The 15686-nt window shown below is 48.2% G+C and overlaps 2 non-coding genes across 2 annotated transcripts; both read left to right on the forward strand.

Moving 5' to 3' along the window:
* Positions 1-2485: 2485 nt before the first annotated feature.
* On the forward strand, positions 2486-2604 carry LOC137500650 (5S ribosomal RNA). Its single transcript, XR_011018158.1, has one exon. It is a non-coding gene; the product is annotated as a 5S ribosomal RNA (ribosomal RNA).
* An 11453-nt stretch (positions 2605-14057) lies between these two features.
* LOC137500651 (5S ribosomal RNA) lies at positions 14058-14176 on the forward strand. Its single transcript, XR_011018159.1, has one exon. It is a non-coding gene; the product is annotated as a 5S ribosomal RNA (ribosomal RNA).
* Positions 14177-15686: the final 1510 nt, after the last annotated feature.

Consider the following 15686-nt stretch of genomic DNA (forward strand, 5'->3'; position numbering starts at 1 on the left):
CTTTTGACACTGTCTGGCACGATAATTTAATTGTAAAACTTTTGGAATTATATAGAGTCCCAAGCTACCTTGTCAAAATTATTCAGTCATATTTGACTAACAGGAAATTTTATGTTTCCTGTGAAGGGGAGCAATCCACCCCTCGGGTACTCAGAGCAGGAGTCCCACAGGGTGGAGTGCTGAGCCCCACTCTCTACGGCCTATATGTGAACGATCTTCCTACACGGGAAGGTGTAGAGATCCAGCAGTACGCGGATGACATAGCCATTTACACTGGCATGAAGAGAAATGACTATGCTGTCCGACGATTACAGCAATGGATCGACTCCTTCTGGGAGTGGTGTCACCGGAACAAGGTGAAAATAAATGCAGATAAAACGCAGGCAATTGTTTTCACCCGGCGCCGGCCTAACCTTGACCGCCTCACTATCAATAACGTCCCCGTGTCTTGGACGAACCAAATTAAATATCTCGGCCTAATAATGGACAGAACTTTGTCCTGGAGCCACAATATAGAACAGGCCAGACAGCGTGCCACGGCACGGACGAAAGCACTGAGACCTCTGCTAGGCAATAAATATATCTCTACCTCCATCAAGAGAAATATTTACCTAGCATGTATCAGGCCCATCCTGCTGTATGGCTGTGAGGCCTGGGGCTATATTGCGAAAACTCCACTTTCAAAATTGCAAGCCTTCCAGAACAAGACACTTAGAATGATGACCAGAGCACCATATCTGAAATCTAACAAGAGGATACGGGCCGAGCTTCGTATCCCCACACTTATATCTCAGATAAATAAAATAGTGAGGATGACCAGGGCTAGGATCCTCTCGAACCAATCAGAGGACCCTGGTATTTTACTGTTAAAACGGGTCATGAGGACCAAGAAGCCTAGTACTCGCCTGAAGTACCGTGGCCCTTGGATCCTCTACGACCTGTTTTAAATTCGAACCGGCCAACCTTTCGGTCTATTCCAAATTGAAACCTTCTGTCCACTAAATTTTTCTCTAAATTACTCTCCCGCTAAGGGCCGTTTCTTAAGAAGCACTCTGATATCAATTCCGCTCCGATTTAATTTTCCCTTTTGAGCACGTAAACTGAAGCGAAGAGGGGGTTTCTTTTCTGACTATAGGCCTCCCAGCCTATCAGACAGACTGCTTTTCCCCCACCAGTGTAGCGTGAACAGTGACTTTTTCGCCTCATCGGCAATTCCTCGGACACAGATGAGTAGGGGGGCATCATTTTCGCCCCGGGGCTCCCATCCACTGGCCATCAACAAAAAAAAAAAAAAAAAAAAAAAAACCGCAAAATTTACTTTCTAGGAGACATCCGAGACAACCATGCCACCCAAGACAAGCGGAAAGGCAGCCAAGAAAGCCGGCAAGGCCCAGAAGAACATCTCCAAGGGAGACAAGAAGAAGAAGCGCAAGAGGAAGGAAAGCTATGCCATCTACATCTACAAGGTGCTTAAACAGGTACATCCTGATACTGGCATCTCCAGCAAGGCGATGAGCATCATGAACAGCTTTGTCAACGACATCTTCGAGCGCATCGCCGCTGAGGCTTCCCGTCTGGCCCACTACAACAAGCGCTCCACCATCACCAGTCGGGAGATCCAGACTGCCGTCCGCCTCCTGTTGCCCGGTGAGCTGGCCAAGCACGCCGTCAGTGAGGGTACCAAGGCAGTTACCAAATACACCAGCTCCAAGTAAGGTGCCAGGTTTTCTGCCTTGCTGCATTCTTAACAAACGGCCCTTTTCAGGGCCACCACACCTTTAAAAAAAAGAGCAGCATCTGTTAGCCTTGTTATCAACTCCACTCTGATTTTATCTATCTGTCCTACTTCATATACATCGAAAGACAGTGCAAAACATTCAAATCATAAGCTAACGAGGGAAGAACTACTACTACTACTACTACTACTACTGCATTACCTTATTGCTAAAAATCCTCCTGCTTTGTCCTTTACAATGAAAACCAGACCAACCCCCATGGCACTACAGCCCCTAAGCAAGCAGGCTGAGTGGACCTCAAAGCAGCCATTAGAACGAGGTAAAATTCCTTTGCCTGGCCGGGAATTGAACCCGGGCCCCCCAGCTACGAGGCAGGCACGCTGCCCCTGCGCTACAGCGCCGGCCCCTTCACAACCACCTTCAGTAATTATTATTATTATTATTATTATTATTATTATTATTATTATTATTATTATTATTATTATTATTATTATTACAACCCTAGACACTTCCCGTGTGTGTGTGCGCGCGCGCGCCAGCGCGCGCGTTTTTTTGGGGTTAGGTTACGAGAAGTGGGGTTAAGTCGAGTTAGGTTACGTTTCGCCGCGGAGCGCGACAACCACCCGCGCCCGCTCCGCGACGGCGACCTCCGAGCACACCCCTGCACCATTGCCAACGCCCCCGCGCCACAAAGACCTCCAGGAAACTCGCTTTGCGGTTCGTATGGACGTTTCAAGCTCCGTTCTCTCGCCAACGGCCATACCATGTTGAATACACCGGTTCTCGTCCGATCACCGCAGTTAAGCAACATTGGGCGTGGTCAGTACTTGGATGGGTGACCGCTTGGGAACACCACGTGCCGTTGGCTCAATTCCCTTTTTACCAAGTTTCCCAGTCCCAGTACGACAACTTACTTTCAACTTTTGCCTCAGGCCAGCAGAAATTGCTTAAATCACGTTTTTTGTTACGTCTGAAACTAGCTAGACCTTTTGCTGCTCTTCGACCCCGTGTGGCTATACAGGAACGAAGCTTAGCGTAGTATTGCATTTCCTCCTAGGTGACCGGCCTAACCTGGCGGCGGCGACATCATTATTATTATTATTATTATTATTATTATTATTATTATTATTATTATTATTATTATTATTATTATTATTCGTGTCTCTCTCTCTCTCTCTCTCTCTCTCTCTCTCTCTGTGTGTGTGTGTGTGTGTGTGTGTGTGTGTGTGTGTGTGTGTGTGTGTGTGTGTGTGTGTGTGTGTGTGTGTGTCGACCTAGGGGACCCTTGCTGAGCCTAGCACCGCTTCCAATTACTCGTGCCAGGATTTTAACTTTCGTACCTCCTATCGTACGTCCCTATGTCTAAACTTGCTGTTCTTATTCTTTTAGGTTAGTGTAGCTTATCCTGCAGGCCTCTTATGGCACATAACATCATTCTACGTCCTATTTCTCCCAATATTAAGATTATTAAAGGGCGGAACGAGGCTTCCAAACTCCCCGCCCACCTTGAAAATCGCGAGGAAGGTGGTTTCCATGCAACGTCATCGACACTGTCGTGATTACAATGAAAGCCATGTCCTAGCAACCGACCGCGGCATTTAGCAGCCCCTCAAAGAGTCGAACAATTTCCTTTTATGTTCTTCCAGGTAAGTAGCTATTCAAATTACGACACGGTTCGGCAATAAGTTACAAGTTTGTAGTACGCTCGTGTCTCTCCCGGGCTTCCTTACGAACGGTAGGGCACCAGTGCAGTACAGTGGCCTACACACAGCCCGCTATCTTCGAAGTGCGTGTGTTGCGATGTAACGTAGTTTTGAAGCCTAGGAACTTGTAAAACTCTTTCATTTCTATCAAAGACGAGACGCCCTTCAAATAAGACTGAGAAGGTAACCTTTTGACGACAAGGGTTAGTTCAAAGAGTCGTGACGTTTTAGGTTAGGTGAAGGGAGGAAAGCACTCGTTTTTGTTGTTTGTACGTCAGCTGACCGATCTTTTGGCAAGTGATAAATTGAGTAGAACGAATCGGAACTCCGGATAGTTACTGTTACCGTCCTAGAATTAAAATTAGACCATTCTGAGCCCTACTTGACAGGTTCGACACCGGCTCACTCGCGTGATATTTCGATGGTCTGTAGATATGGGCGCATAAAAAGAACTCCTGCGGGACAAACTTCCGGCACCTCGGCATCTACGAAAGGCGTAAGATAATAGTGAACATAACCTTACTAGTAGTACCACCACCACCATTACTGCTACTAATACGACTATTACTTAAGGCAGTGGACAATTTCGAACTCAAGCAATAATGTGTCCATTTGCTGACCACCTGATCACTGCCTCTTGCCTTACTACTACAGGCTAGCGTTCAAGGAAAGAAAGAAAGAAAGAAAGAAAGAAAGAAAGAAAGAAAGAAAGAAAGAAAGAAAGAAAGAAATAAGTTACCGTTCTTCCCAAGTCAGGTTAGGATTTCTGCATCAGACACGGCTAGGGCTGATCGTGGATCTACTAATACCTAACATGCTCAATTGTGCACCGTTATATCATCACCAGTCGTGAAGTCACAGCTGCATCTTCTAATTACAGGGTAGATGCTACATATTTTGGGCAATATATAACCCAGGTTTGGCTTGGATAACCTAAAAATATTCAGGTACTGGGTCTGGCCTGGTTATATCAAGTGTCACCCTAGATCAGCAGGGCTAAGAATCATCAGGTCTCTGTCATGAATTTAAATGGCTTAGTACCCCTCATTATGGTGTACCTCTCTTCATATTTGAGGGAAGAGGAGTAAAACTTAAAACTTTATTGCCTGTCTTAAACCAACTGCTTTCTTTGGGGTATTGTCTAGCACAAACTTCTAAGGCGACCACATCACCCAGCCCGATGCTCGAATACTGCTTGGGCAGGGGTGTAGGTGGTGGTTAGTGGTTGCAAGAAGGGTCCTGGAAGGGAGGGATAATAAGCCAGTACGCCACTTGCTCTTAAGTCTGTACCTTTCATTATACGGTTTCATTAACTATTTTTTACACCTGCCCTGTAGTATGGTACCATTTAGTAAGAGGTCTCTAGAGTTTGGCCTAGTACAACCTTCAATGAAAGTAGTTTTCAGGAGTGGTTAGGTACCCCTATACTTACTTTCTTTCTTTCTTTCTTTCTTTCTTTCTTTCTTTCTTTCTTAGATTACAAGGTGTCGGTAAAACAGCTGATCGTTGCTTATGTACAAAAAAATGTTCATACATGGGCTTTCATTCGCTGAGGTAAATGATAATGATAATAATAATAATAATAATAATAATAATAATAATAATAATAATAATGGCAAGAACACAAAGGGTCCTTTTCTCTGCAGCTGATTTTTAGCATGAAGGACAGAGGCTGTCATGATGATGATGATTACCGAGTGATACCGTTAAGCTAAAACCCAGTAGGGGATTAATATTAACAGCAGGGAACGTTGTGCAGAATCATTCAGTAAAGATGTAATGGCAGGGGGGGGGGGGAAGAGGGCGTTCAGTATAATACACCATCAACCCAAGTACAGTGCATATTTAGCTCTATGTTATGTTATGCTCTCTCTGCTCTCTGTACCTTTATTTGGCCCTACAACTTGTCTCACCAAGTGAAGGAGATCTTACACATAGTTACTGTACTGTACTTAATTTCACGCTGACTTCAACTGCTAGTAGGATACGCACGTCGAACCATGCAGAAACCTGCACGATTTCAAACGACTGCCGACTAGATAGCGACTAGGCCGAAGAAAGAAAGGGCATCTTATAAATCGAGAGCGACAATTCATTTTCGAGGTTAGGGTTACCGCATGGTTCTCTTAGCCAAAGAAATCATGAAACCATTTTGCGAGTAAAAACTGATGTTACCTGAATTTTGGATACAGTTATTACTACCATCATCATCATCATCATCATCATCATCATCATCATCATCATCATCATACGCTACTCTGTATGATGAAGGTGGGTAGCAAGATCGAGTCTCGGCGCGATCAGTTGGCTTCAAATTCTGCTTCACCTCGTTCAGAGTATACATATTCAAGGTAAAAACAAGAGCTTCTCTCAAAAAATAAACTCCTATTGAAGGGTCATTAAACACAACTTCTTCTTCTTCTTCTTCTTCTTCTTCTTCTTCTTCTTCTTCTTCTTATTATTATTATTATTATTATTATTATTATTATTATTATTATTATTATTATTTTCCTTTCTTTCTTTCTTTCTTTCTTTCTTTCTTTCTTTCTTTCTTTCTTTCTTTCTTTCAGGACCATTTAAGTGAGATGTTAGCTGTATGAGTGTTGCAGCACCTCAAACCTTTACATTTTTTCCTTGTAAGTTGTGGCAATGTCTTGCAGAGAAGTTTGTTGGGAAACCATGGTCCTTCCTTCCTTCCTTCCTTCCTTCCTTCCTTCCTTCCTTCCTTCTTTCCTTCCTTCCTTCCTTCCTTCCATCCATCCAATAAATCTGCTGAGTTGCTGTCTCAAAGGGTCTCTCATCCTAAAGAAATTTGACCGAAGGTAAGGGATGTTGCCAGGTCTATCAAACTGACAGACTTATCATCTCCTGGTACAGGAAATCTGTTCTTTGAAGAGTCTGGACTGACTGCCCCTTCCTCCGTCACGGTGTTCTCAATCCTGCCTTCGCAGCCCACTGGAGGCAGTAAGATACGACTCACAATGCCTCCATCCAGCAGGCGAGGGGTGAAGCCTCTCCTGAGGCGGTACAGGCTCTGTAGCGAACTGGAAATTTAATTATGCCCTAAGAAACATCTAGAGGTTCCCTTGGGCAGGCTGTCCCTTTTCCCAACCTGAGCTTTCGACCCCCGACAGGGGCTGAAAGCTGCTGGATGTGAGAGACTGTACAGAGTTGAGAGCCTTATAAATAGAGGCCTAAAGGCTAGGACTTTACGAGATTGGCGCTACCTGCAGGAAAGCAGGAGTCGAACGAGTCATGGAGGCTAGCTTCTAACTTATGTCCTTTATCCTGTAGGTCCTTTCAAGCAAAGCTACAAGAGGCAGATTACAGCAGGTCTGCTTCACTCTGTGGAAAACTACCTAAAGGCTGACTTGCCTTTGCTCTCACTCGGAAGGGGTTAGAGCCTGAGGATGGCCGTTCAGCTCCATTGCTAGAGGAAGGATTGGGCTTCCTTCAGGTAAGAGGGGGTCACTCCCGGGGGCGTCGCGACGACGACGGCCGCCCCTAAACGTCGGCATGGAGAGGCGGCTGGTGAAATGCTGCCCATCGAACGCACCTCCATCAGGACGCCCGAAGCAAGGTGACGAGTACTTCTGCCACCTGAGGAGCAGCGTCAAACCTTTGACTATCCCTTCCTAACCGAACCCTGATTGTAACCCACCCCTTAAAGACGCAGGGAGCACGAGAAAGGAGCTAGGAAGCACGTCCCCAACTTGTCGCCGCGCAACCCACCCGACAGCCAGCCACTGCTGTTTCCTGCGCGGTCCGAGTAGCCTGATACACTCAGATAACCAGGGGAACAGCAACAGCATCGGCAGCATCTGCACCCGCCTCGGCTCCGGCCCAGGCGTCGCCCAAGAAGAGCAAGGCTTCTGCATCGAAGAAACCTCGCACCAAGCCTGCCCATCCGAAAACCTCCGAGATGGTGGGCAGTGCCATCAAGAGCCTAAAGGAACGAGGTGGATCTTCTCTGCAGGCTATCAAGAAGTACATCTCTGCCAACTACAAGGTGGACTCTGAGAAGCTGGCCCCTTTCATCAAGAAGTACCTGAAATCTGCCGTGGCTTCCGGAGAGCTGGTCCAGACCAAGGGGAAGGGAGCTTCAGGTTCCTTCAAGCTCGCTTCGGCTGCCAAGCCGGAGAAGGCCAGCGCAGCCCCTGTCAAGCGGTCCGCTGCCCCCAAGGAGAAGCGCATCCCCAAGGCGAAGAAGGCTGGTGGAGCCAAGGCTGCAGCCAAGAAAGCCATTTCCAAAAAGCCTGCTGAGAAGAAGAAGGCCGCTCCTGCTCCCAAACCCAAGCAGAAGGCTCCTTCCAAGGCTAAGAAGGCCGCCAAGGTGCCCACTAAGAAGCCTAAGGCACCTAAGCCTAAAAAGGCCGCTAAGCCCAAGGCCTCGCCTAAAAAGGCTCCAGCAAAAAGGAAGTGAGGACATTTCGTGTTCTTGCTTCCTTCTACACGCACCTCTTGCTCTCGTAAGAGCAGAGGAAAAACGGCCCTTATCAGGGCCATCAATTTTATTCCCCAAGAGAGCATATTATGTCAGTCACTGTCCAAGGCTGGAACCCTGGCCTCTCCTATCTCTGCCTCCTAAACAGGCTAGTTTGTCTCATTGCGGGGCGACTCACTCTTCGAATTTCATTATTATTGTACTTGACTACATTTTTCTTTATCCTTACTTACTGCACTTTTGCTGTTGCTGTTGTTGTTGTTATTATTATTATTATTATTATTATTATTATTATTATTATTATTATAACTATCACCTCCTAGATATTAATTAATGAATTATTGTACTCAGTACTCAAGATTATTATTATTATTATTATTATTATTATTATTATTATTATTATTATTATTTTCTGTTACTCTTAGATTTTTCCTTGAACCTAGAGGAACCACTAGCTTTTTTTTTTTCTTTTCGTTTTCCTTCTATCCTAGACCAGAGAGACAATAACTACTCTTCTAGGAAATTTTGGTGGCCCTGAAAAGGGCCGTTTGGTAAAGCTCCAGCCATAAGACAAGCACCGGACTTAGGCACGTTCGCCACGGATGCGGCGGGCGAGCTGGATGTCCTTAGGCATGATGGTGACACGCTTGGCGTGGATGGCACACAAGTTGGTGTCTTCAAAAAGACCCACCAGGTAGGCCTCACTGGCCTCCTGCAAGGCCATGACAGCCGAGCTCTGGAAGCGCAGGTCGGTCTTGAAGTCCTGAGCTATCTCTCTCACCAGCCGCTGGAAGGGCAGCTTGCGGATCAGAAGCTCAGTGCTCTTCTGGTAGCGCCTGATCTCACGCAGGGCCACGGTGCCGGGCCTGTAACGATGAGGCTTCTTCACTCCTCCGGTGGCAGGCGCGCTCTTACGGGCAGCCTTGGTGGCCAGTTGCTTGCGCGGGGCCTTGCCTCCGGTAGATTTACGTGCAGTCTGCTTAGTACGGGCCATCACGTGCTCACTGTCGACTCGTCCCAGGAAGAATGGTGCGGGGGCTTGCTGCCCGGCTGTTTTATTGCTTCGCTTCCCCCACCCTCGGTAGCAGCTGCACTCCCATTGGCCGGGCGGTGCTGACGTCACCGGGGCCAGGCACTTTCAACAAAAGCGAGGGGTCGCGAGTGCCAGCCGCATTCTAGCTCTGAACTCGCAGCTCTACTGATCTATCATGACCGGACGAGGCAAGGGAGGCAAGGGACTCGGCAAAGGAGGCGCCAAGCGTCACAGGAAGGTGCTCCGAGACAACATCCAGGGCATCACTAAGCCTGCCATCAGACGTCTCGCTCGCAGAGGTGGAGTCAAGCGTATTTCGGGACTTATCTACGAGGAGACCCGTGGCGTGCTCAAGGTATTCCTGGAGAACGTTATCCGGGATGCCGTCACCTACACCGAGCACGCCAAGAGGAAGACTGTGACCGCCATGGATGTCGTCTATGCTCTCAAGAGGCAGGGACGCACCCTGTACGGTTTCGGTGGTTAAGTCTCCTCCGAGCGTGCTCCCGTTTGTGAGCATGCAGTATTTAAAAAACGGCCCTTTTCAGGGCCACCACTTACCTCTCAAAAGAGCACAGAGTCCCACTTACAGTACTCCTCTAACGTAGCTTGCGCTATTCTCCCTCTCAAAACAGTCATCTCCCCGAAACCTGCACGGAAAAAAAAGCCCTCATTATCAGTTATGATGTCTACATTTTAATGCTAACAAGAGAAAACAAACATTATCTTCCTTGCCGTGCACATCTGATACACAAAGTATTGTAAATATACTACTTTAAGTATCCTTTCCTCTCTAGTTAAGTGTGTGTTCTTACATGCATAGGTCGGTAGTATCCAGCAGTCAAGAACAGAATTATACAGCATTAATGAAATGAAATCTATAATGTACTTCCTTCTTCCTTCCCTTCTGAAAATTAAATATTAAGAGGGGCCTGGAGCTACTTCACTCATTTCCCCCTTAAATAAATAACCTCAAAGGTAAGGCTATTCTTGTGCTCTCCTGGCTAATGTTACAGATGCCCTCATATTTGCAGTGTCTCATTATTGTTATTATTATCATTATTATTAGGAGAGTTGTCTGAACTGCTCTATCACTTCAGGATTTTTCCATACTTCTGTAAGATAGCTATACCAGCATGATAGACAAACAGCTCTTATCTTAAGGTGTTGGTGGCCCTGAAAAGGGCCGTTTATTTATATTTTTCCGGTGAGCCAACGCCCTGACCGAGAACAGGAACTTAAGCCTTCTTCTCAGTCTTCTTAGGCAGGAGCACTGCCTGGATGTTGGGCAGAACACCACCCTGGGCAATGGTCACTCCGGACAGCAACTTGTTCAACTCCTCGTCGTTACGGATGGCCAACTGTAAGTGACGAGGGATGATCCTGGTCTTCTTGTTGTCACGGGCTGCATTGCCCGCCAACTCAAGAACTTCAGCTGCCAGGTATTCCATGACTGCGGCCAGGTACACAGGAGCCCCAGCACCCACTCGCTCAGCGTAGTTTCCCTTGCGGAGGAGACGGTGGATACGGCCGACAGGGAACTGCAGGCCTGCACGGCTGGAGCGACTCTTGGACTTGCCCTTAACTTTTCCTCCCTTTCCTCGTCCTGACATGATGCTCTGCTGCTCTACTTCGAAAATGATACCGAATGAAGCCACCTCATCAGAGGTCCCGAGGGACCAATGATGCTTTTAGCCCGTCGACCAATTAAAGGCCTTGAGTGCTATTTCTTAGTAGGATGTTATGGCATAATGGTAGTGTGGAATGTGGATTTTTGTAGGGGGGTCGTAACTGACCAGAATATGGTCTGGGGGGGTGCCCAGAAGGGCGGGGGTTGGGGAGAGGCGTTGGTTCTCTAGTTAATAGAGGCCAACGAGGAGCAGTATCGGGTGGATGGTCACCCATCCAGTAGGTGACCACGCCCAATGTTGCTGTCATAAAATGTTGTTGGGGATTAACCTAGTTGTAGGGAGGAAGGTTAGGGCAGTCTGAGTGGGTGATGGTGTAACGCGTGGTGAGGAGTTAAACATCTGGGAACTGGGTGTTGCTTGAACTGGGGGGGATTAGTTGATAATCAACTGGCGGCTTGGCATGGTCTGGTTAAGGGACGTGAGGAGGTGGATAAGGAGAAGGTTGAGCAGGGTAGGATTATCAAGACTTGGCGGGGCGGGGGTGTAGGTGGGAGTTGGGTTTGAGGTGTTGGTGGAGCGGAGGAAGGGCTGAGGAGCTGTGGAAGGGTGTGTGTGTAGGTGGCGTGCGTGTTTGTAGTGCGCCTTAATTGCCTGCTTTAGATATGGGCAGCCAGGGTAGGAGGCTGCGTGACTGCCTTCGCAGTTAGCGCACCTCGGCTTGGTTTTTGGTAAGGTGCAGGCAGTGTGGCGGTGAGCGCCACCACATCTGTTGCACCTGGTAGCCTCTGAGCATGAAGCCGCAGAGTGGCCCAGTTGCAGGCAATTGTAGCACTGTGTAATGAGGGAGGAGGGGCGGGGGCGTGTAGGTGTACTGTGAGTGTTAGGTGTTGGTGTGGGTTTCAACCGGGAAGCAGGTTTGTTACGCCTGCTCCCGGTTTGAGTGTATTTGTTGGTAGATACCTTGTCCGGTTGTGAGACTAATGGGGTCTCACTTCCGGATTCGGTAGATGGTGGGGAGTCCGCAACCTTGGCCGGTTGTGAGGCTAATGGGGTCTCACTTCCAGGTTCAGTCACGGGCTCGGTAGGCGGAGGGGGGTATGTGACCTTGGCCGGTTGCGAGACTGATGGGGTCTCACTTCCGGATTCGGTAGGTGGTGCAGTGTCGGTGAGTGTGGAAGAGTGGTGGTCAGGAGGGATGGTAATATCGGACTGAGTGCTCGTATCCACAGATTGTTCTTCAAGTTGGCAAGTGTATGGGAGCAGCTTGTGGTGAGCAAGCTGCTTCCAAAGGGCCTGGAAACTGTCATCACTGTCCGTGAATATGATGACATAGCCGTTTTCAAGTTCCTGCAAAAGTTGGATGTGCTCGGTGAGGGAAGATGTAGCTGTGGATACGAGCTTGCGGAATTTAGTAGCAGAAAGGAAGTCAGGCATAGGAGGAATGACCAGTGGAAGGAATTTGGTGTCAAGATCCTGGGCACATTGGAAGAGAGGTTTGCGGAATTGGTCTTTGGATTTTTTGGGTTTGGGTGAGTCGGAAGCTGGAGGGGACTTGGAAGCTGTAGATTTATGGGTGGGCGTTTCAGAGCCGAATATGTTAAGGGACGGGTCCAGGACAAGAGGACGCGCCTTGGCAGAGACGTGGTGAGACATGGCTGGGGTTGTCAGGGTCCCAGCTACTCGGTCCACCGGGGTTACCTGACAGGTAAGGGGTCAGGGGTGGAGAGGTGAGGATGGAGGGATGGATGGGTCAAACTCCGAAGAGGACCAGAAATAGTGCGCTCGGTGGGCACCTGTCGTGTCAGGTATAGTTATACGGATCACGCCGGGACAAGACACGAGCAGGCGTAACCACAGAGCACTGACAAATTTGCTTGGTACAGGGCAGCCCTAAGGCTGTGTGGCTTGGCTGGATGTGTGGCCTGCCGGACAGCTGGTGCTAATGTGAGAGACCGCGGAACGACTGGACCCAGAGTATATCCAGGAAGTCGGACCGCGCAGGGAACTTGGCAGGCTCGACGCTGGTTGGCTGGCCGAAGAGTGCGGGCAAGGGCTCGTGGCGAGGGCGAGAGCGAGTGAGCTGGGCTGGGCCTTGACGGGCGACGACGGCGAGCTGGCGGCTGGCAGGGTGCTGGCTCGGAGTGACGTCTGCTCAGGTCAGGTGCTGGCTCTCGAATGGTGATGAAATGATGATACCGAATCACTCTGCGCACCAGTTTTGTAGCCTGCAAGGTTGCTCAACGTTACGAGCCAACCAATAAGGCTGCAGTAAGCTTGCGCTCATTGGCTAGTCGCATGCAGCCCTCTCGGTCTTAAAAAGAATTGCAAGGGGCCCGCAAAATTTACTTTCTAGGAGACATCCGAGACAACCATGCCACCCAAGACAAGCGGAAAGGCAGCCAAGAAAGCCGGCAAGGCCCAGAAGAACATCTCCAAGGGAGACAAGAAGAAGAAGCGCAAGAGGAAGGAAAGCTATGCCATCTACATCTACAAGGTGCTTAAACAGGTACATCCTGATACTGGCATCTCCAGCAAGGCGATGAGCATCATGAACAGCTTTGTCAACGACATCTTCGAGCGCATCGCCGCTGAGGCTTCCCGTCTGGCCCACTACAACAAGCGCTCCACCATCACCAGTCGGGAGATCCAGACTGCCGTCCGCCTCCTGTTGCCCGGTGAGCTGGCCAAGCACGCCGTCAGTGAGGGTACCAAGGCAGTTACCAAATACACCAGCTCCAAGTAAGGTGCCAGGTTTTCTGCCTTGCTGCATTCTTAACAAACGGCCCTTTTCAGGGCCACCACACCTTTAAAAAAAAGAGCAGCATCTGTTAGCCTTGTTATCAACTCCACTCTGATTTTATCTATCTGTCCTACTTCATATACATCGAAAGACAGTGCAAAACATTCAAATCATAAGCTAACGAGGGAAGAACTACTACTACTACTACTACTACTACTGCATTACCTTATTGCTAAAAATCCTCCTGCTTTGTCCTTTACAATGAAAACCAGACCAACCCCCATGGCACTACAGCCCCTAAGCAAGCAGGCTGAGTGGACCTCAAAGCAGCCATTAGAACGAGGTAAAATTCCTTTGCCTGGCCGGGAATTGAACCCGGGCCCCCCAGCTACGAGGCAGGCACGCTGCCCCTGCGCTACAGCGCCGGCCCCTTCACAACCACCTTCAGTAATTATTATTATTATTATTATTATTATTATTATTATTATTATTATTATTATTATTATTATTATTATTACAACCCTAGACACTTCCCGTGTGTGTGTGCGCGCGCGCGCCAGCGCGCGCGTTTTTTTGGGGTTAGGTTACGAGAAGTGGGGTTAAGTCGAGTTAGGTTACGTTTCGCCGCGGAGCGCGACAACCACCCGCGCCCGCTCCGCGACGGCGACCTCCGAGCACACCCCTGCACCATTGCCAACGCCCCCGCGCCACAAAGACCTCCAGGAAACTCGCTTTGCGGTTCGTATGGACGTTTCAAGCTCCGTTCTCTCGCCAACGGCCATACCATGTTGAATACACCGGTTCTCGTCCGATCACCGCAGTTAAGCAACATTGGGCGTGGTCAGTACTTGGATGGGTGACCGCTTGGGAACACCACGTGCCGTTGGCTCAATTCCCTTTTTACCAAGTTTCCCAGTCCCAGTACGACAACTTACTTTCAACTTTTGCCTCAGGCCAGCAGAAATTGCTTAAATCACGTTTTTTGTTACGTCTGAAACTAGCTAGACCTTTTGCTGCTCTTCGACCCCGTGTGGCTATACAGGAACGAAGCTTAGCGTAGTATTGCATTTCCTCCTAGGTGACCGGCCTAACCTGGCGGCGGCGACATCATTATTATTATTATTATTATTATTATTATTATTATTATTATTATTATTATTATTATTATTCGTGTCTCTCTCTCTCTCTCTCTCTCTCTCTCTCTCTGTGTGTGTGTGTGTGTGTGTGTGTGTGTGTGTGTGTGTGTGTGTGTGTGTGTGTGTGTGTGTGTGTGTGTGTGTCGACCTAGGGGACCCTTGCTGAGCCTAGCACCGCTTCCAATTACTCGTGCCAGGATTTTAACTTTCGTACCTCCTATCGTACGTCCCTATGTCTAAACTTGCTGTTCTTATTCTTTTAGGTTAGTGTAGCTTATCCTGCAGGCCTCTTATGGCACATAACATCATTCTACGTCCTATTTCTCCCAATATTAAGATTATTAAAGGGCGGAACGAGGCTTCCAAACTCCCCGCCCACCTTGAAAATCGCGAGGAAGGTGGTTTCCATGCAACGTCATCGACACTGTCGTGATTACAATGAAAGCCATGTCCTAGCAACCGACCGCGGCATTTAGCAGCCCCTCAAAGAGTCGAACAATTTCCTTTTATGTTCTTCCAGGTAAGTAGCTATTCAAATTACGACACGGTTCGGCAATAAGTTACAAGTTTGTAGTACGCTCGTGTCTCTCCCGGGCTTCCTTACGAACGGTAGGGCACCAGTGCAGTACAGTGGCCTACACACAGCCCGCTATCTTCGAAGTGCGTGTGTTGCGATGTAACGTAGTTTTGAAGCCTAGGAACTTGTAAAACTCTTTCATTTCTATCAAAGACGAGACGCCCTTCAAATAAGACTGAGAAGGTAACCTTTTGACGACAAGGGTTAGTTCAAAGAGTCGTGACGTTTTAGGTTAGGTGAAGGGAGGAAAGCACTCGTTTTTGTTGTTTGTACGTCAGCTGACCGATCTTTTGGCAAGTGATAAATTGAGTAGAACGAATCGGAACTCCGGATAGTTACTGTTACCGTCCTAGAATTAAAATTAGACCATTCTGAGCCCTACTTGACAGGTTCGACACCGGCTCACTCGCGTGATATTTCGATGGTCTGTAGATATGGGCGCATAAAAAGAACTCCTGCGGGACAAACTTCCGGCACCTCGGCATCTACGAAAGGCGTAAGATAATAGTGAACATAACCTTACTAGTAGTACCACCACCACCATTACTGCTACTAATACGACTATTACTTAAGGCAGTGGACAATTTCGAACTCAAGCAATAATGTGTCCATTTGCTGACCACCTGATCACTGCCTCTTGCCTTACTACTACAGGCTAGCGTTCAAGGAAAGAAAGAAAGAAAGAA

The sequence above is a fragment of the Anabrus simplex genome, chromosome 4, assembly GCF_040414725.1.
Source record: "Anabrus simplex isolate iqAnaSimp1 chromosome 4, ASM4041472v1, whole genome shotgun sequence".
Lineage (NCBI taxonomy): Eukaryota > Metazoa > Arthropoda > Insecta > Orthoptera > Tettigoniidae > Anabrus > Anabrus simplex.